Here is a 21,087-nt window from a genome sequence, read left to right on the forward strand (position 1 = left end):
AAATGAGGTTAGCCATCAGACAGTCCTGTTTCTTCGCATGGTGCTCTCCACAATACAGGATTGAGCTTTTGAGATGTTAGAGCAAATAGCTCCAGGAATGTCAACTGGGTAGGAGCCTCAAGATAAGAGTCTATGACTCCCCAGGGCACAAGAGTTTGCATATCAGACTGCTACCTTAATTGGTTATGTAAGTTGATCCTTCTGCATGTCTTTATCTCTGCAAGTTATAGGGATGCCATTCTTGCACCTGGCCAGCCAGCTCAAGTTACTCAGTAATCCCCGCCATCCTCACTGTCACTCATCCCTGAGCCACCCCCCTTATTCACAAAATACTAAATGCTGGGAGAGGCCTAGGATCGAGGCCTTTGTTCCCATGTCCACAGGAGGATTGGACTTAGGACCCCTTGGCTGCCTGTAACTTGGAACATGTCTTGGTGTCTTTACTCTTGCCATGGGTTGCACTGGTGGTGGTAGATTGGAATTAACTTGGTAGGATTCCAATAACGTCTCAATGGGATTACAATTATAACTTTTTGGATTGCAAGGAAAACTAGAAAGTGGATTACAATACTTGGATGATTGAACTCAATATTTGAGTTTACAATACTTGAGTTTACAATAAGAACAGTCGAGTACATGCCAGGAAGCCAGCATGACAAGTTCCTTCCAGAGAACAAGCAGCACCCATCTTCCTCTCTGGAGCCAGGAAGCAATGTTCAATGTGAGGACCAGAGCTTCTCGAGGAGAACTAACAGCTGAAACGGCAACTCAGGGGAGAACCCACAATGCCTCAGCACCTCTCTTCTCCTTCTCCACATCTCTTTTTATGCTGGCAACCTTCCTCAGGTGGAGCACCTACATTCAGCACCATGGTGATTTAATTCTGCTGGTGTTAAGTTGACCACCAGTTTTTCATCTATGACACCATCAGACGTAGTAAAATCAAACAAAACAGAACAAGAATAGAACCAACAAAAACAAAACCATGAATGCAATATAGGACTTCAAAACAAGATAAGAATAAATCCAAAATGGCTACCATACTATATCTTGTTATCCTCAAAATAGCTGCCCATGGCATCAGGTACAACAAAATCAAACAAGATAAAACAGAGTAGCATCCAACCAAACAAAACAATGAGAATGATTCAGGATTTCAAACAAGATAATAGGGAATTAACAGTGGCCACCACCTTCAGAAGGAGATTCCCATAGATGTTACATTGCATATTGCATTGCATATCGTTATCCTCTGAATAGGTTTTAGGCCTTGTCATGGTTTATGTCTGTGTCCCCCAGGCCTCATGAGTTTGCATTGTGCATTTGTGATGGTCCATTGTCTAGTGCTTGGATTGACAGTGTCAGTGCTCCACCCACATAGGGGTGGAGCCAGGATGTGATGTAATGGCAGGAAGAAGGTTTGTCTTGCTCTTTGCTGGTTCCTGCTTGCTATTTGCAGCCGCCATGAACTTCGGCCCAGCCATGCCTGCCTGTCTTGGAGCCAACTGAGTGTGGACAGAAACCTCCAAAAACTGTAAGAAATAAACCTTTCCTTCCCGAATTGGGCTTCAGGTATTTTGTCTCAGCGATTAGTAAAAAGTAACTAAGATAGGCCTGCAGAGTCAGTGAAACCCTAAACACTGCCAGCATTAGGTTGCACTCACCTCATTAGCCATCATTACAGCCTGTGTTTCTCTGGACCAGCCTGTCGCTTATGGGGCAGAGGGGACATTGGCTCCTCTTGTCTCCCTGCCTGTGCACCAGAAGGGGCTGGCATCTGCCTCTCCCCCACTCAGCCCACACCTGGCGCCAACTCACAGGAGGTCTCAACTTCTTGTTGACTTCTTGTTCTCCCCCGACCCCGCAGTCAGCAAATAGCCCCAAATGAGGGTCTTTTGACCGACTGCGCCTACAGGCAAATGAAGGACTGAAAAGAACATCTCCCAGTTGGTTCTGGGAACAGCCCCAGTTCAAATGTGGGCACCTATACTTACAGCTGCATAACTCTGCTAGCTGAGTCTTGGAGCCGGCCTGTGTGCCCATCGACAGGTGGATGGATAAAGAAAATGTGGTTTGCACCTGCACTGGTCTAGTACTCTGTCATAAAGAAGGAGACACTCCAGTCATTTGTTGAAAACTGAATGCACCTTGAGATCATCATGTTAAATGAAAGAAATCAGACACATGAGCTTAAATACTGCAAGGGTTCTTTAATACGAGAAGTCCAGATTGTAAATAGAGCAAGATAAAAGCAGACGATAGAAGCACAGAGATGGATCTTTTTCAGATGGATAAAGGACCAAGAGATGAAGGTGTGGGAGAGGGGAGAAGGGATGGAAACAGGACTTTACGTTAACGTACCAGCTCCACGCAGGAATGTAATTATCACTACTGCAAATGGGGGTAAAAAAATTAAAAAAGGAAAGAGCATGTTTCGGGTTGACCCGAAGTAGCACTCTTCTGATTGGCTCTGTGCAGTGCCAGTGGTGCTGACGTCACTGCCGCGGGGTCTCCCTCCCCCAAGAGCGCCCCTCCCCCATTGCTCTGATTTATGTGTCGGAGACAGCACTGATTCTGCCTGTTCCTCTCTTCCCTTTATATTCACCATCTGCACAGTAGCCAGGGTAAGAAAGAGGCTCAAAAAATTTGGGATCATAATGTTTTATTCATAGTGCTTTTCTATGGCACATAAAGGCATTGACCTTCCGGGGCTTGCAAAGCCCTCCACAGTCCAGCCCCTGGCTGCCTCCGCCCCAGCTTTACTTCACATTTCTTTTTTTTTTTTTTTTTAAGACTAGTCAAGTGCAGTAGTGAGAAGGGGGGAAAGAGTAGAACAAGGAGTTCAATCTGTACTGACTGTGAACAATCAATTGAGATAACTCACTACCTTCGGACCAGCCTACTTCACATTTCTTCAATAACAGGTTTAGAGGGAAAAGAATTGGAGAGAACTGCAGGGTTTAAGAGACTGAGGAGACCTATGAACCAGTGCGCTGTGTGGATTCTGGTTGGTTTTTGAATTGAGCAAAACAACTATACAGAAGTATGAGGCAGCTGGAATAACTTGGATGTGGATTGGGTATTTGCACTGAGAATTGTTTTCATGGGCCGGGATATAGCTCAGCAGCACAGCACTTGCATGGCAAGCACGGTACAGAAGAAGGAGAAGGGGAGAAGGGGAAAAGGAGGGGGAGGAGGAGGAGGGGGAGGAGGAGGGAGAGGAGAAGGGGGGGAGGGAGAGGGGGGGAGGAGGGGGAGGAGGAGGAGGGGGAGGAGGAGAAGGAGGAGGGGGAGGAGGAGAAGGAGGGGAAGGGGGAGGAGCAGAGGAAGAGGAAGAAAAAAGAAGCAGCAGCAGCAGCAGCACAAGAAGGATTATTTTCATGAGGTTGAGCATCACTGGGAGTTCCAGGCCAGCTTGGAACCACACAGAGAGACCCTGTCTCAATTTTTTTCTAATTTATAGGTGTAATAATTGTATTATGAGAGAGAGAGAGAAAAGAGAGAGAGAGAGATAGAGAGAGAACCCTTGTATTTTAAAGCCATGTATTAAAATACAAATGAAATAACATGGTATCTGGGATTTCCCTTAAAACAATCTAAGGCAGGTAGTGTTGAAGATGGGTGGCAACATTATTGTGCTTTAGCTGGGAGTTTATTGTATTATCTATTCTCTTTTCTTTCCCTTGGGTCCGTGAAAGGATTTTTTAAGAAGAAAACTTGGGGAAAATTGCATCTGGAAAAAATGAGACGGAGAGCAAAAGCAATTTGCACCAGTGGGGAAAGCTCTTTGAATTTGAATTTAAGCTTTATTGTTAATTTGTTTCCATATTGATTTAGTTTTTGATTTAGCAATTCTGTTTCCATTTAGGTGGAGTACTAAACAGCTCTGTAAGCAGTTGTAAAACCACCGTCCTTTTTCTAGTGGAAGGGAAAAGTCTGGCTGTCATTGTCTTATGTTCCCTTTCCTATTACAATAAAAAACATTAGCTGAGTTAGTACATGACCAGCAGAAGGATTTACTGCCTTCACCCTTTATTCATTGTTTTAAAACACCCATGAACACTCTCCTGTGAGCTATGGCGAGACTGTCATGTGACCTCCTAGGGAAAAGTACCCACGGGAACCCACGGGAACCCACGGGAAAGGCCGGGTGCTGGAAGAAACTTGGCGAGTTGAGACCCAGAAGGAGGCAGTTGGCATGGCAGAGAGGCGTCCAGGACTGGAGTCCATGGGCCCTCCGGGCCTCGCTAAGTGACTTGGGCGCCCATGTGACAGGCCGACTGCCTGTGTCTTCCCCCAGCCTTGCTCGGGTTTTTAGTTCTGGGTAGACAAGGGGTTGAGGGGGCCAAGGGTGCCAAGACCCAGTGCTGATGCTGCCCGTGAGGCCTAAGTCTTGTCATTTCTTTTTTCACCTGGGAATTCTCCTTGCAGATAAAGGTGATTACTACAGACCACGGAGGTAAGAATGCGAAGCCCCATGTAACATAAGTGTCAGGGATGAAAGAAAACCCAGGGAAGACCAAAAATAAATAAAAATTCAAAAAATGCTGTATCTCGTCCTAGTAGCCTTGAATCTGACCGCGGCTTCTTTGAACAATCTCGTAGCTCTTTTTGAATAAGCTTTAGGAGCATTCCCAAATACTACAGCACCCAACGCTCCCTGCTCACTGGTGTTTGTGTAAATTCTCCCTCCTTGGGTCTGAACCCTGCTAGATTTAAGCTACTGATTGTACTTTGTGTTTTTAAGAAATTCTGCTTCTTTTCTTTCTTTCTTTCTTTCTTTCTTTCTTTCTTTCTTTCTTTCTTTCTTTCTTTCTTTCTTTTTTCCTTCTTTTCTCAGATAGGGTCTCAAACTGGAGGCTACCCTCCTGCCTCAGTCTCCTGGGATTATTTCCTGGCTGCTGATTTTCTTTTCTGGGTCATAACCCAGGTTGTTGAAAAAACTGCCAAGGTCCTTGACAAAACGACGCAGGGGCTGTCAGAATTAACTGAAAGTCTTAAGTTAAAGTAGCATGCTTATGGTTTATATAGGCCAAGAGAAAATTAAGCTTCTAGGAGTTTGAAAAGTCAGCAGTTTTAAGTGAGTGGTGCACCAGGAGGACTTATTTAATTTCGTGATGATATTTCTGTTACTGTTAATTAACACTCAACATGCTACAGGCCCAAACTCAGCTTTCTGGGCGTTGATCTTATCTTCAGCTTTTAGCTGCTTGGGTTTGGGTAAATGAGGAAGAACCACAATTATGCAAAAAATCACCCCTGGAAAACTTTCCTAAGACCGCAATAGAGGCCGTCAAGCAGGCTGCAAAGCCTGAGTCATGTCTGTCTTACTGTTTGCTTAGCTATTAATCTTGTGTCTAAGGAGGGTCTGCTGGGAGACAAAGGAAGCACCGAGATGGAGCAGCCTGGGAAGAGGCCTGCAGTCAGCTGTGCTAATTAATGGCTTGCTCTGTTCACGCTTTTGGAAACTCTTTGTGCTGGGGATAACTGTGGAAAGATCACAGTTATAACTGAGTTCCAGCCACAAGAAGTGTAGCTGCTTCCGGAAATAAAACTCTCTTCTCTCCCAGACATTCTGCCTCGGCTGACTGGCTTTGAGGGAGGCTGAGCAGCCTACTGGTGACAAGAGCACAGGTACAGAAGTTAGTGATAGAATTAAGTATTTGGTAGATACACAATCAGATTGCTTTGTGAATGAAATGAAATACGTTTTGATGGCATTTGTTTTTGCAATTTTGAATCAATTAACAATAAATGTATGACACAGTAATCAGGATATTGCTAATATCTTGCAAGAAATTTAAAAACCAAACTATTGGTGAAGATTTAAAGAATGATAATCCTAGTGCTCTTGAAGGTGTAAGAAAAAAAGGCACACGCTTTATTTTATTTTATTTTTTGAGACAGGGTCTTGCTATGCAACTCAGATTGGCCTTGAACACTCCCTAAGTAACGCAGGCTGGCTTTGAACTCATGGTGATCTTCCTGTTACAGCCTCCCAAGTGCTGGGATTACAAACATGTGTCACAAGGCCCAGAGAAGGCATGCACTTTTAAACACAGCTGATGAGGGTATAGACAGGTACTCCCTTAACTTTATCCTCCAAACATTTAATGTCCCATCCTTTGGTATAGCAGTTCTATATAGTGGTATAGAGGCTAGGGTCGGCAGCTCTTGATGATACACAAAGAAACATAGAAACATGGTCAATGTAGCATCATTTGTAACAGAGAAATTTGAAACAGATGAACACTTTCCAGAGGAGCTTAGTTAAATAAACTATACTACACAAATACAGCGGAAGGCCGCACAGTGACTAATAGAACAAAACAGATGTGTATAAAAAGGCGTGGAATCATGACTGTGCTCTATTTTTGAACTGAAAAAAATAGTATCAGAACTACTGATTTCTCTGAGTTTGCTGAAGAGAAAGATTTGTGCTGGTGTAGTTCAGACAGTTGAATGCAGATGTCTTGTGCTCTGGGGGAGTGATTTGGGGTTGACAATGCCCAATGTGTGTACCATTGTTACCCCTGATTGACATGCTTTAACACTGTGTTGTAATTTTTCTTTTTCTTTTTCTTTTTATCTATGAATAGAGTAGATTTGAAAAAAAATTAAACCATAAAAAGATCGCATCAGTGTTCTGCCGTGCTTTTAAAAACTAACAATGAGTAAGCAGATGTTTGGGTTCACACAGCAAGCCCTGCTTCTGGCTGGGCCTCCCTGGGTTCCCTTTTAAAGCCTGTACCATGCCCTGCTCACACTGCCAACCTCTGCAGCCTGCCTTGGCTTCATCTCCCAAGGCTCACAGCGCTTTCTTACCCACCACGTAAATTACATGGTGAATGTAAACCACAGGGCAAAGAGCCTGCTGTTTGCTCAGAGATGGTCCAAGAGTCCAGTGAGGACTCGCCCAGCAGGCAGCGCTCAGTGTTTGTTGAGTAATGAAGGAGTGGACAGATCCTCGGGGAAGAGAATGAACAGCAGGGGTCTTCCTTTATGCTTGGCACATTTCTTATGGATAATGTCACTTGCTGAAGGTCTTACCTCTGGATGTGTATAGGCAGTTGGGTGTCCTCTCTCTTCATACCTTAGCACATGACTTTGAGATTAAAGTTCTGCATGAGTTCAGGGGGACAGGCTGTGTCTAAGTCCCTGCAGTTTCAGCAGCCCTGAGAAGGGTCACAAACATACGTGATGGGTTTCGAAGCAGGAGGCAGCATTAGATCATAGACACAGTATAGTCTTTGAAATCAGACATTTGGCTTTCTAACTCTGTCCTTCACTTAATGGGTTACCTTGACAACTCTGGAGAACTAGTAGGCTCTAAAAGTTAATCTGAAACAAAGTCGCGAGAACTAAATGAAATGTGTACATAATACAGGATCGGGCACATAGAAAATGTCTAATAAATGGATTTTTCCCCTATTAGTCAAGAAGCAATAATAGAGGCATCATAGAGGTGTTGTGTATATGTGACGGGATATTACACAGCTATTAAAAAGTCATTCAGTCATTTGTAGCAACAGGGATGGAACTGCAAGTCATTAAAAGATAAAATAACTCAGGTGCAAAAAAGATAAAATCACACGTTTCACTCATTTGTAGAGTCTAAAATGTTGACCCCATTAAAGTAGAATAGACTAGAAGTCTCGAGGAAGAGTAGGGGGAACCAAAATAACCAAAATACATTGCAAGGAGAGGGGATTTTGTTCTAATGTTTTGTAGTGCAGTCAAGTAACTATGGTCTACCACTGCTAACTGTACTTTTCAAACTAACAACAGAACAAGAGTTTGAAGCTTCTCAATGCACAGAAAGGATAATATCTGGAGAAATTAAAGTCAGATAATAGATCATAGATTTGACCACAATACATCATATACGTGCAATGGATTATAATACTGTGCCTCATAAGTAATTACAAATATTATATCAATTATAAAGACATTTTAAAAAATTGTTGCGTTGGCCACTTTCCTGTTGCTGGTGCAGAATACTTGACACCTGCAATTTAAAGGACCGGCTTATTCGGCTCATGGCTCAGAGGGTTCAGTCCATGGTTGGCTGCTCCAAGGCAGAAATGGCATGGCAGGAGGGCCTGCCAGGGGGCAGCTGCCCAGCTATGGCAGCCAGGGGGCAGAGACAGGGGAGCAGCTGGGGCAGGTCTTGCTCCCAGGAACCGGTCTCTTTCTGGCAGCTCCCAACAGCGCATGGAGCAGGAACACATCAGTGGATGAGACTAGTGGTCAGTGCTGTGGCCAAAGATCCGGGAATTTCCCAAAGCCCACCTCTGACCATGTGAGAATCTGGGAGGACACTCAGGTCTCATCACAGTTAAATACCTATAAAAAAGTTTATTCATACAGCGATGCCAACAGACAACAACAAAAATCAGTTTGCTGTTATTTCTCATTCTATTCTTACTTCTCTGGTTAACTTTTTGTATCTGTGCACTTTTTCCCACAGACCAGATTTTAAGTAGGTCAGGGGAGATTTAAAAAATATTTTTTAGGCCGAGGGTATGGCTCAGTGGTGCAACATCTGCCTGGCAAGCACAAGGTTCTGAGTTCAATTCCTGGTATCAAAAATAAATTTTTTTTTACCATATTTGGAACTGCAACAGGCATACTACATGGTTTTTGATTGAATTCAACCAAAGGAACTGTTTTGCCTCTGAGTTCAGGCATTGAATCTCCAATGAACAGTGGCGGCACAAGTCGCAGGTGGAGTTGACAAGTGTGGTTACTGAGTGCAGTCATGTGATGAGCTCTGGTCTGGGTACGAGAAGGTGGCCGAACTGGGCAGGAGGGAGTGTCCCCAAGCTGCTCACCTCCGTGAGGCTCGTTATTCAGACTCCCCTGCTGTTTCTGTGAGTGTGAGCCATAGCGTTTCATTGTTTCCACAGCTCTGCCGTGCTTTGCAGGGGGAACAATTTATTCCACACTGTATGTGCTTGGCGTCAGAAACAGGCCGGCCGGGAATTCTGCTTTCAAAGGCGCACAGCACAGTTAGCCGCTGGCCTCTCTGCCAAAGCAGTCTCCTCCCCTCCCTTAACCTCCCGAGGGGACAATCGGCTGCATTCGGAGTGGACGCTTGCTTGGGGAGTGGGCAGCAAGCTGTGGGCAGCCTGCTTGGCGCAGTTCAGGCCAGGCTTCTGTGTTTTTTATTATATTAATTAGTGTCTTGGCAAGGGGTGAATGGGATTTTTAAGCCAGCAGGGGTTTTGCTGATCCCTTCATTTGTAGCTTGTGATAGTGCTTTTGTTTTTGTTTCTGTTTGATTCTTCCACTCATTAAACACTGGAGTTTAGCATGAGCTGTAGCTCCCAGCTGTGCTGGGTCTTTTGGGAGTGATACACAGAGACAGAGGACATTAGCCACTGTGCCAAGCAGGGCAGAAGGACTGTGCCTTTGCCGCTAGCCCGGAGGTGGCCACTAACCTTATTTCATGCAGAGACAGACGTTCGATTTAGGAATGAGGTCTAAGTAAAGGACGCCACATGCCTGGTACTTTGGAGTGATGCATGGAAAGATTCTCTAGTCTTTCTTTTCTCCCGCTTCTGATCATGCGTGTAACACACCTGCTGTGGGTGTGGTGGGCCAGCAAGGAGAACACAGGAAGGAGATGCACAGAACTGAAGGTCAAGAGTTCCCTGCTGGCTCTGAATGAGCTTCTGCTTTTCTTAGATTCTGGGGGACAAAGGTGCTCCCACAGTTGCCTCCTCTGACCCCCACTGCAGGATTCTGGTTACTGAAGCTCAGCCTGGGTGGTCAAAGGGGCTTCTTTCCTAGCAGGGAGCCTTTGCTTTCTCTGCCTCCAGACGACCCTTGACCCATGGCTTTCACGGAGAACTATGTGGGCAGGTCTTGCCCTGCACTGTCCAGCATCTACTCCCCAAAAGGAGATAGCTTATTACTTAAAAATAGATTATTTTAGAGCATTCAAAGATTTTCAGAAGACGAGACCTGGAAGTGAGAAGGGAGCAGGAGATCCAACCTTCCCATTTCCCCTCCAAAAAGGAGAGTACGGGAGCTCCCTGGCAGGGGCCAGTTCCCCCTCATCCCCTGAGGTGACCTCGATGGCCAGCTCCAGCAGAGGACTGTGCCGGAAGAAAGGCAGAAAGGCAGAGATAGCCGGTCTGGGGCCTTACCCCTGTTATCCTTGAACTCCCCAATCCCCCAAAGCCATGAAAGACTCCACTGCCCAACCTGGAAACAGCTAGCAAGCAGTGGCAGCACAGTGGTTTCCATGGGAACTGTGGCAGCTGCCAATCAAGCAGCTGCTTCCAGTGGGACTGTCTGTGCCCGCTCCCCAGGGCCATGCCAGGCGATGGTATGTTGGCTGCAGAAGGCTTCAGGCATGGACCTGTCACAGATGACTCTGCCCCTCTGTCACTACTCCGAAAGCCCCCAGATAGGCCCATGAGATGCAGGACTGGGCCTTGCAGCCCTGCTCTCTGGGTCAGCGGTGCCCCTCACTCTCTGATCAGTCTTGGACCCCTCCTCTGTGCTGCCTACCCATCTGTAGCACAGAGCATGGAAGTGCCTCCTCCTGTTGTCCACTGGTGACTTTCTTCTTGGGTGGGGCAGAGCTGTTGCTCCAGGAGAGAGCTGGCACCTCCGAGGGCCGTTAGCGATGTGCAGGACTGGCAGAAAGGGTGCTGGAGCCCTGCAGGGCTCTACAGCACAGCCGGAGAGCTCCAGCACCTGCTGGCGATGAGGTGGGAGCAGAGCCAGTGGGGTGCAGTGCTCTGCAGTGTAACACCAGGGCCACTGGTACCCACGGCTGGGCTGCCAGCATGAAGGGAGCCAACCAGCCAGGCATGGGGTGCATCCAAACTGAGCAGGGACCCTCGGCTGCTGGGACGTGCTGGGAGCAGGGACAGGGATGGTTGTCCCCTTTAGAGGCCTCTGAAGAAGTCAGCAGCTGATTCAGTGACATCAGCTGGCCCACATTTAGTGGCTGGGCACCCACCCTAGCTGTGACCAGATGGAGGTGGCAAATAGGGTGAACTCTTGCTGAGGATGCTGGGGAATTTAGGGGAGATACCTAGTTGATAGATACTGTGTGGCTGATTTGGTAGTATACTGAAACATCCTCTCTCTCCCCCACTTTCTCTTTTGCTCGTGTGTGTGTGTGTGTGTGTGTGTGTGTGTGTGTGAGAGAGAGAGAGAGAGAGAGAGAGAGTGTGTGTGTGTGTGTGTGTGTATGTGTGGTGTATGGTAATTAGGGTTGAACCCACAGAGTTCTTAACTACATCACTAGACTTATTAAATTTTATTTTGAGTCCAAGTCTTGCTAAGCCTTGGCTGACTTCAAACTAGTAATCCTCCTGCTTCAGCCTCTCGAGTAGCTGGGATTATAAGTATGCACCCCCACACCTGGAAGGTTTTTTTGTTTTGTTTTGTTTTCATTGCTGCATTGAATGCAGGCCTTGTACATTCTGGACAAGCATCCTAGCACAAGTAATACTCACAGCCCTTTATTTACATATTCTTAAACATGTTTTGACTAAGTCCCATAGGACAGATGTGTTAGTCGGCTTCGTCACTATGACAAAATACCTGAAAAAATCAACTTAAAAGGAGGAAAGGTATATTTTGGGTCCTTGTTTCAGAGGACCTGTTTTCAGTCTATGGCCTGTTGGTCTTTTGTTCTGAGCCTGTCACAGCACAGGAGGTCATGGTAGGGACACTTAGGGGGGTCAGGGGCAGAGAGCTCTCAGTGCCCCACTACGGTCTTCTCCAGAGTCCTTGCTTCCCCCTGCAGGGCACCCAGGCCAGTGTCCAAGCTTTTTCCATGGGGAGGGGGCTTGCCTCCCAGTTTGGGAGGCATTTCAGACCCAAAGTGTAGGAATAGGAAAAGTCCGTGTTAAAAGGTGATAATCAAACAAACTCTTCCTAAATGAGTGGAGCTTCTACTTTTCAAAAGTTGTGGATCCATTTGTAACTGCTGAGGGACAATCCCATTTGGTCCTGAACCGTGAAATGAGGTGGGTTGCTTGGGAGCCACTGCGGGGGGTGGTGGTGATGGCTAAAACATAGATCTGTAAGCCAGCCCGTTCTTACGGAAAGAAAGACATGAATGTGATTTCCCAGCTTCAATCGTTTACTGTAAGCTGCCAAAAGGCACAACTGCATGTAGAGTAACCACGTCCTGAGGCTTGAGCTGTCTTCTAGAAGTCAGGAAGATTAACTGACTATATTCTGTTTCTTTTTGCCCTCTTTTTCAAATGAAACTCCCCTTGGAAGGCGATGTTGCTGTTATGGCTTGTGTCTCAGGCGGCCAGAGGTGGGGTATTTTCAGAGGTGGCTGGATCTAGATTGTGTGATGCTGGGATTGATTTGGGCTGCGCTGCTAGGATCCAGGGCACCGAGGATACGGGTGTGAGTGCTGCCCGCCCCAGGAACCCTGGATAAAGCATGAGGAGGAGAGAAAGCTGTGGTCATCCCTGTTGCTTTGCTGTCTTCTGCCCACCATGAACTGTTCCTCCTCTGTGATGCCGCCCTGCTGTGCCGCCAGCTGAGTTTGGACTGAAATCTCTATCGTATGTGAGCTACGTACTCTTTCCTCTTTTAACTTTGGGTGTCAGCTATTTGTTCCCAGTAAAAAGAACACTATAACGGCGGTATATTTTTAAAGTATCTCTCTCTTTTTTGGTACCGGGAATTGAATTCATGACCTTGCGCTTGCCAGGCAGGTGCTTGTGCTGCTGAGCTGTATCCCTGGCCTGAAGTAGTCTCTCTTCTTACACTGATAGCAAGAAATAGAGGAAAACAGTACTGTATGGCAAAATCTGGTAGAAACAAACATTCTGGGTCTGTAAAATGCTATTATTCAGTTTATTACTTAAATTCAAAGTGGATAAGTATCATTGTATAATGTCACCGTGTAGGTTCTGGGGATCAGACCCAGGGCCCTGCACATGCTAAGCACATACTCTGCCATGAAGCCCCGTCTCCAGGCCCACTCTGAGTACTTCTATCCTGTACCTGATGGTTTGATTATATATATATATATATATATATATATATATATATATATATATATATATATCAGGGAGTGGTTGACTATAGCTAATTAACAAAAGCGTTACCAGAACATTGCTTTTGTTATGAGAACATACAACCCTCTACACTTTTCAAGAACCCAGTATATTGTCGTGAACTGCATCACCTTGTTGTGTGACGGAACTGTCATGAATTTTCTTTTGTAAGATCAGGTTGTGTTTGTCTTTCTGTACCTCGCTGATTTCACTCAATATCTCCCAGCTTTATTCACACTGTGAATGGCAGGACTTCATTTTTAAGATTGTATAGGATTCTATTGCATGTACACACCACATTTTCCTTACCCACTAATCTGTTGATGGACACAGGTTGATTCCACATCTTGGCAACTGTGAGCAATACGATAATGAATGTGCAGGGACAAATGTCTGACACACTGAAGTTCATTTCTTGCAGAAATAAACCCCACAGTGGAACTGCTAGACCACATAATAGCTCTGGTTTTCACTTTGTGAGGAATCTTCACACTGCTTTGCATAAAGATTGTGCTAATTTTCATTTTTTAAACCAGCAATGTGTAAGAGCTCCTTTTCCTTCACAACCTCACCAAAGTGTAATTCTTTTGGAAAATGGCAAAGCCAGTGCATTTTGAAGAAGATTCATGTGAAGTATTTGTAAAGTGTCTGAATATGGTTTTTTCCCCCCCGAGAAAGGGTCTGAAGTAGGTAAGAAATGTTGATCATTTGTCCCTCAGAAGAGATATTTGCATTTTTGGTTGTTTTTAAAACTTTTATTTGAATTTATTATGTACTCTGGAGGCTGAGACAAGAGAATTGCTAGGAATTTAATGCCAGCCTGGGCTACATACTGAGTTCAAGGCCAACCTGAACTACATAGTAAGAGCCTGTCTCCAAAACCCCCTAAATTTATTATGTATTCTTAAATTTTCTCTGGTTGCCACAAAATGACTCTCTAATTATGGCAGGCCTTGGGAATCTGTGTGGCTTCTCACCTTTCGGAGGAGGACTTCCATCCGTGAGGCGGCACGGACTGTCTACTCTTCCCCAAACTCTGCCTTGGAGCATCGCTGAAGGCAGTAACTGTCCTGGGAAGTAGTGTGCAGTGGCAGGGAAGGGGCACAAGAGGACAACTCTCGGAGTCAGGTGAACCTGGCTGGGAGTCCTGATCCACACCCGAATGGCTGTGCGGGGCGAGTGAGCCACTTCATCTCATTTAACCTTAGCTCTTTATCATGTCGCTGTGGCAGACAGAAGACGTGGCATGGATGCAACCTCAGCTCATGGCTTGGGGCACAGTGACCCAGAAGTGGGCAGACACGGCCAGCTCACTGAAGGCCGTCCCGTTAGAGAAACAGCGCAGCCCTGTGCTGTGTACGTTGTCATCTAGCTGGGAATTCGCAGACCATTAAACTGCAAACCATAAATTAGGGGACAGACCTAAGGCTTAATAGAGGAGCAGCAGGGATAGCATTTAACTTAAAATCAGTGGGAGAGATCTGAAAAGAAAGTCACACGGTGTGAACTGCTGAGGAAAGAGGATCTGTCACATGGCACAGCAACAGAGGGAGCTCAGTACCTGGTGTGCTTGGAGTCAAATTCCAGCTTGACTCTCTGCCAGCTGTGCTATCAGGCAGGTTGTACAACCTCTCAGAGTCTTAGTTTGTTTGTCTATAAAATGGGATGAATAAAAGCACCCAAAAAAATTGTCATGATGATTCCTCAAGCTAGTGTTCATAAAATGCTTAGAATAGTGGTTGGCAGGCAGCAAAAATTACAAAGTATCTGTCCAGGAAATAAATGTAACACCTTTCCTATTATTTTAAAACAAATTTACATTTAGAGTAAAAGTGAAATTAGAATTCCCCAGTACTTCTGGAGGACAATGTAGAGCATGAGAAAGTAATAGAAGAATTGGCCTGTGAGATTTTTCCCCCCTTTCTCCTGCTCACATGACAAGATGGACAAATAGTGAACAGAGCATGCTCTGAGGGTGGCAGCGAGCCTGACTTCACACACTGGCAGGCTCTTAAAACTGGAAACTTCATTTTGGGTGGGGCTGTCATGGGTTTGACTCGGGAGCGGATAGCCTTGGATGGTAGAGTGTCTCCCCACGCTGCGGCTGGCTTCGTGCTCTTTCCAAATTTGGATCAGTTGGGACTATTTTACCTTCACACTTTCCATGCTGTGAATTCTCTTAGCATGTCTTTGAAGTTTTCCACTAGTGTCTCTTCGTCTGAGACAGTTTCTTTCCTTATTTTATTTTAAAGAGAATGAAACAAAACAACATGGTGAGAATGACCTTGGAGTTGAAGAACAAGGCAGTAGGAAATCAGCAACATTCCTCTACTGCACACTGTTGTCCTGCAGATGATTTCTCAGACTACTAGGTACAGGCACGCAGAGTTAATCAGGCAGCATAAGCCCTAGGTTGTTTCTTTACTTCGTTTGCTATCATTTCGGAAATCTCACATGTGTGGTTTCTAATTTTTCTGTGTCTGTGTCTCCTGGACTTGTGCTGGGTGAAATACAGGCATGTAAAATTAATCAGTGTAAGTACTAAGTTATTTCCTTACTTCAGTTTCTATTATTTCAGAAATTTCAAGTGTGTGACTTCCAATTTCTTTTGGGTCTACATCTCCCGGACTTGTTTTGGGTGGGGCTCACCAGGGGACATGGCTTCCTCTCTGGTCCTGCAGGGGCTGGCTTGCCGGGGTGCGTGGCTTTCTCCCCCACAGGCAGGCTTTTTCCTCATTTTTAATGGATTCCTAGGTTCTCTCTCTCCACGGGCTTCAGTTCTCACTGCAGATCCTTCCTGGGCCCAGGGGACCCACTGCCCTCCTTTTTCTCTTCCTCATGTCTCTATATTCCAGTGTCTGGGCACCAAACCTTGGAGAGTCTCTTTCTCTGCTGTTCACCACCCCACCATCTTTCCAGAAGTCTCTCTGGAAGTTTTCAACCTGTTTGTAGACCTACTTTCCTCATTTTTTAAAATTTTTTTTGTTTTTTTTAAACCGGTACCAGGGATCGAACTCACGACCGCCTGCTTGCAAGGCAGGCGCTTATGCCGCTGAGCTAAATCCCCAGCCCCTACTTTCCTCATTTATGCCAAAAGTTTGTCGTATAGTTGCAAATCTTTGTGTAGCACTGACTATGGTTGAAAGCTATTTATTTAAAATGACTGAAATCTGTTACTCTGAAATTCTAGGATGAGGCCTAGTTTTACTCTTTAGGACTCAGCAGAGCAATCAAAAACCCTTTTCTGCATGATGCCTTTCAGATATTTCAAGGAGGCAGTTGTGTGCATCACGAGTCCTTGCTTCTCCCCACTGAACATCCAACCTTAATGGACAAGCAGTCCCCACAGTCCTGGTAACATAATTTTTATTTTCATGTCACCAGCAGATTCCTTGTCCATGGTCTGTTTTCCCCTTGGGACTGCTACATAAACCATCAGGCAAATCAGGAAAATCTGAGCCCTGCTCTCTTTAGCTGATTCAAGAATAGCAGTTTTGTAATTTTCTTAGGATGGCAGCTTCTGTCTCTCCTCCATCTGGCCAGGCATGATGGGGTTCCTTTGGAAATGACCCAGAAAATGTTTTAAGGCCTCAAACGAAATTTAAAAAGACTAGAATTCAAGTGAATACATTTACAAGACCCAATTTGAACCATCTGAGCATCTTTAACCAGTGCTCTGGCTTCAGGAATAGTTCTTGGATCTTTAGGGCTTCATGTTGGAGTCTTGCAGAAAGAGTTATTAAACTTCACATAGTGTTTGTTTTTATTTAATGTTGCTATTTAGGTTTCTAAGGCCATAAACAACAACTGCGTGCTTTCTCTTCTTATCTTGGCAAGTGATGCCAGGTGTCGTGAGTATCTAGGGTACTGTGAACTCCGGGAAAGGCAAACACGCAAACACGCCTGATCGGGACACGGGGGGTGCAGCGCTCGGAAAGGAAGACAGGAGAGACACGGCACCTTTGCTGTCTGCACCGCGTTACACTGCACTGCACGCACAATCTTTATTTTAAGATTCATATATAGTAAACCGGATCAGTTCACAGAGCCCAGACAATTTAGTGAAAAGGCATTCTTTGTGACAAGCTACAACGTGACAGACTACAATGTTTATTCTAAACTATCTAAGTGAAGTAAGTAATCACAAACAGTTCTCCTAACTTCTCTAGCCCAGGAAGAAATTCATTAGCTCAAGAATGTTGTTAATTTGTCTGCTGTTAGTGTCACAAAGGGTGGCCAGCCACTTCCTCAAGACTTCTGCAAAACAAAGCCAGCTCACAGTATGGTTTCCAGAGGGTGAGGGATCTCACTGAGAACAGGCATTCCTGTCCTACCTCTGTCTGGCATACCGGGGGCTATTGTATATTGCAGGTTAGAGGGTTGGGGCCTACAAAGTGACACCTCATCCCCCACAGCCAGGGACATAGTGGAGACTGGAAGCAGGGACCAGACTGTGGAGTACACACAGAGAGCCAAGTATCAGACCTGGGGAGGTGTGGGATCCTCAGGTAAGCTGGCTGTATGTTGGAATACCCTAGGGAATTTGGGACATTATCACACATGGCCTGGTCACCTCCTGTGCCTCTGTGCAGGAAGTTTTCACTCTGGAGGAGGGAGGGTGGCCGGGGAGGCCCTTGGACTTGACTTTTTGCTGTCGTTTGTTGCTTAGGTGGCTATCATGCAGTGCCTGTCCTTCAGCGGATCCTGTTTTCCCAACTGTGCTCCCCACCACCTGCTGCACTGCTCTCCGCAGAGGACCTGTGAGTGCTCAGGCTTCCCCTGTGGAAGTCTTTACAAATCCTCACATGTGAGTTGCTGTGACGCTGGAGTGGAGTGGTGGTACTTTCCCCTGCCTGCCTTTCTGCATGTCAGTGCTATCTCCTATCCACAGCTCCAGTCTGCCTCTCCCATCTCTACCCTCTTCGCATGCATCTCTATGGTCAGGCCGAAAACTACACAAATGAAATTCAGCAGAGTTTATTTGAGTGAAAATCGATGCTTGGTTTTGGCAGCCTGCAGAACCAGAAGGAATTCAGAGTGCTCAAGCCAGCTATTGGGCCTCTGGTATTTATAGACAGAATAGGGAAGTGACGTGTGGAAAGACTTCTCCACCTGATGGCTTCCTGGGAGTTTTAGGAAGTCTATCTTCCATCTCCACGCAGGGCTTTCTATCCAGACTCAGATGCTTGGGGTTTCCCAGCTCCGCCCCAAAGGTGGACCCAGCCTGTCCTCTGCCTGGTCCAGGAGTGCTGGCAAACTCTATACACTGACTTCGTTACACTAGAAAATCAGATTAGAAAAGGCCCTGCTGTGGCAGTTCCTGGGAAGAAGTGATATTTTATCTTTAGTTCTGTAGTCTAGTTCACTGTAAGCTGATTTCACCAAACAGCTTCCGATCCAAGCTATAATAAATGATACAGGCTCCTGAGACAGAGGCTTCAGCCTTGACTCAAACATTGCCAACTTGTCAATGTTTTCTGTGTGCCCCTCCTGTTTTTTCAGGACTTTGATTTGATGAAGGGCTCTGCTAGGGCCAATTAAAAAATCAGTGACTTTTTAATTGCAGCATAAATCAGAGCTGGCTGATGCCCGGCCCCTCTCCTTGGCCATTCTCCTTACTTTTGCTTATTCCTGTTGAAGCAGATTGAAGAGAGGAGGCTGGAGAGGCTGAAGGGGAAGGTTCTAGAATGCTGATTTCGTCTGAGAAGAAGAGGAAAGACACATGGAGAAGGCAGTGCCCTGCTGCAAGCTGCCCCGTGCCGTGTGGAACAGCGGCTCCCAGGCTGTGCCTGCCCCCGAGAGACCTCATCTTAAAGAGCAGCAGATTCTCCATTCTGAGCACAAAGCTGAGGCAGAGGGCCTTGTCTTGTCTGTGCACATGGCACCACCAGATGCTGGGCACGGCAAGGGCTGAAAAACAACTCAGCCCCACAGTGCAATCCACAGGCATGAACTGCTAAGTGAATCTTGCTAAGAAAAACACACCACCTGTGGTTTACCAGGTTAGATAGGTACGGGATGCATCTAAGCTTCAGCAAGGAAACCCAGGCCTGTGAGCTTAGTGGAGGCTCTGGGCCAACACATGGTGCAGCCTTGTGTCTGGGTCACACGAGGTGGGATGCCAGGGCCGGTGTGTGGGATGTCACCAGCCTGCTGTCTCTTGGGACCACCTGGGGATGGGGATGCATCATGAGGTCCCCAGGCCACCAACTCCAGCTCCGTCCCCTGGTATTTATTTATTTATTTATTTATTGTTACCCAGACTGTCCTCAAACTCACACAGGTCCTCCTGCCTAGGGCTCTCAAGCACTGGGATCACAGGCCTGTGTCACCACACTGACCCCTGACTTTACCTCAGCTCAGTCTCCCTGCTTGACTCTGTCCACTTGAACCAGCTGCAGACCTGAGGGCAATGTGGAGGCCTGGAGCTCGCAGTCCAGGGGAGGTCAGTGCCTGTCTCCTAGAAGCAGAAACCCAGTCGTGCGTGTTATAGAGCAAAGTGTGGAAAGAAGACAGATCACGAACGGACTATGCGTTTGAGGAAACACATCTTTCATTTTCATTCTTGTACTAGGTTTTGAGAAAAGTCAGGATGGGTTGGTCCTTTTGTTTATACCATTATTTCTTTCTTGAAGGATCATTCTGTTTTATGTATGTGGTCAAAATTTAAAGACAGGTTTTCATTTGTAATCCTTGAGGACGTCCTGAGCTATTTTCCTGGCCTGGTATTAAATCCATCGCAGATGGGACTTCAAAGAGTCATTTGCTCAAAATTTTGGAAATAACACAGCGTGAATTACTATGCCAAAAAATTCTGTTGAGCTCTGATTCTCTTTGAATATTTTATAAATGGTTAGCACGGCTTCCTTTCCCTGCTGTGCCTCTGGACCGGTTCCCTTTAGGAAAGAAGGAAGGGGAACAGGAGCACAAATCCTTCTGCAGCAAGGAGCAGAGTGCCCCATACACATGGCCTCTGTGAACATTAGAAAAAGCCCCGGAGACTGCAGAGCCCAGGCCAGTTCTGTGAGTCACTGTAGACCCTGCGTAAAGCCCTCAAGGCCCTCCCTGGTTTCTTTGTTCTAGGGTCATGAACTGTACATATTTTCCCTGGTGACTTACTCCTTTGTGTTTCCTTGAGAGCCACAAGAGTGCCTAAATTAGCCCGGGTCCATCCTATCTTCCTCCTCCTCTTTCATAAAATAGATACAGCCAATTAGTTTCCATTTTATTAATAATGCTTGACACATGTACCATTTTCTGACCAATTACCTTTCATAACTTAATTTTCATCAGAGATATTTTGTTTTTTGGTTTTTCTTGAGACAGGGTCTTGCTATGTAGTTCAGGCTGGACTTGAACTCACTAGGTACCCCAAGGAGGTCTTGATCTCATGGGGTCCTCCTGCCTCAGCCTCCCAAGTGCTGGGATTACAGGCATGCACCACCACATCTGGCTGAAATATAAAGTTTTAGACTGAAAATGTTGTAACAAAAAGCAATGTCTTTGTAGCATTCCTCCACCATGATCCTTATCCCCAGAAGAAACATTTATTTGCTCCAAGTTTCTAAATAACCTGTTCATTCCCAGTGTGCTTGTTTTGATTTTGCATATTTCAAATTATTTCCTACAATGTAGCCATTCTATGCTTCTAACAGCTTCTCTCCCAACTCAGTTTTCCACCTTGCACTGTTCCAGTATAGTTATGATTCTCTTTTCTTACATAAACACAATTTACATCATTATGCCTATGTAAGTGTTAGGGTTGTGTCCCCCAAAGCCTCGTGAGCTTAGAAGTGGGACTTTTTGGGAATGCTTAGGTCACTGATGTGATAGTGCTTTGGTGCACTGACTGGTTTAGCATAAGTTGAAAGGACTTTGCCCTAGATAGGACACTACAGCAGTGAGAGGCAGGACCAAGGGACGTTTACCTTGAGGTCATGTTCCCCACCCCTAGGCAATTTACCTGTGGCATGAAATGAATTCCAATTGGCTGCCTGGGCATCATCGATGCCCTTTACGTACCACCCCAGACCAAAGC

General features: G+C 45.9%; 1 long non-coding RNA gene across 2 annotated transcripts; it reads left to right on the forward strand.

The window, feature by feature from the left end:
* Positions 1-1,391: 1,391 nt before the first annotated feature.
* Positions 1,392-20,635, forward strand: LOC134475909 (uncharacterized). 2 transcript variants are annotated; one of them, XR_010047235.1, is made up of 4 exons: positions 1,392-1,534; positions 17,465-17,557; positions 17,719-17,856; positions 18,693-20,635. It is a non-coding gene; the product is annotated as an uncharacterized LOC134475909 (long non-coding RNA). The 2 variants fall into 2 exon arrangements; XR_010047234.1 differs by having other exon boundaries at positions 17,719-17,809.
* Positions 20,636-21,087: the final 452 nt, after the last annotated feature.

The sequence above is a fragment of the Cavia porcellus genome, unplaced genomic scaffold, assembly GCF_034190915.1.
Source record: "Cavia porcellus strain 051 isolate PalLab524CR breed Dunkin Hartley unplaced genomic scaffold, mCavPor4.1 scaffold_5, whole genome shotgun sequence".
NCBI classification, from domain to species: domain Eukaryota; kingdom Metazoa; phylum Chordata; class Mammalia; order Rodentia; family Caviidae; genus Cavia; species Cavia porcellus.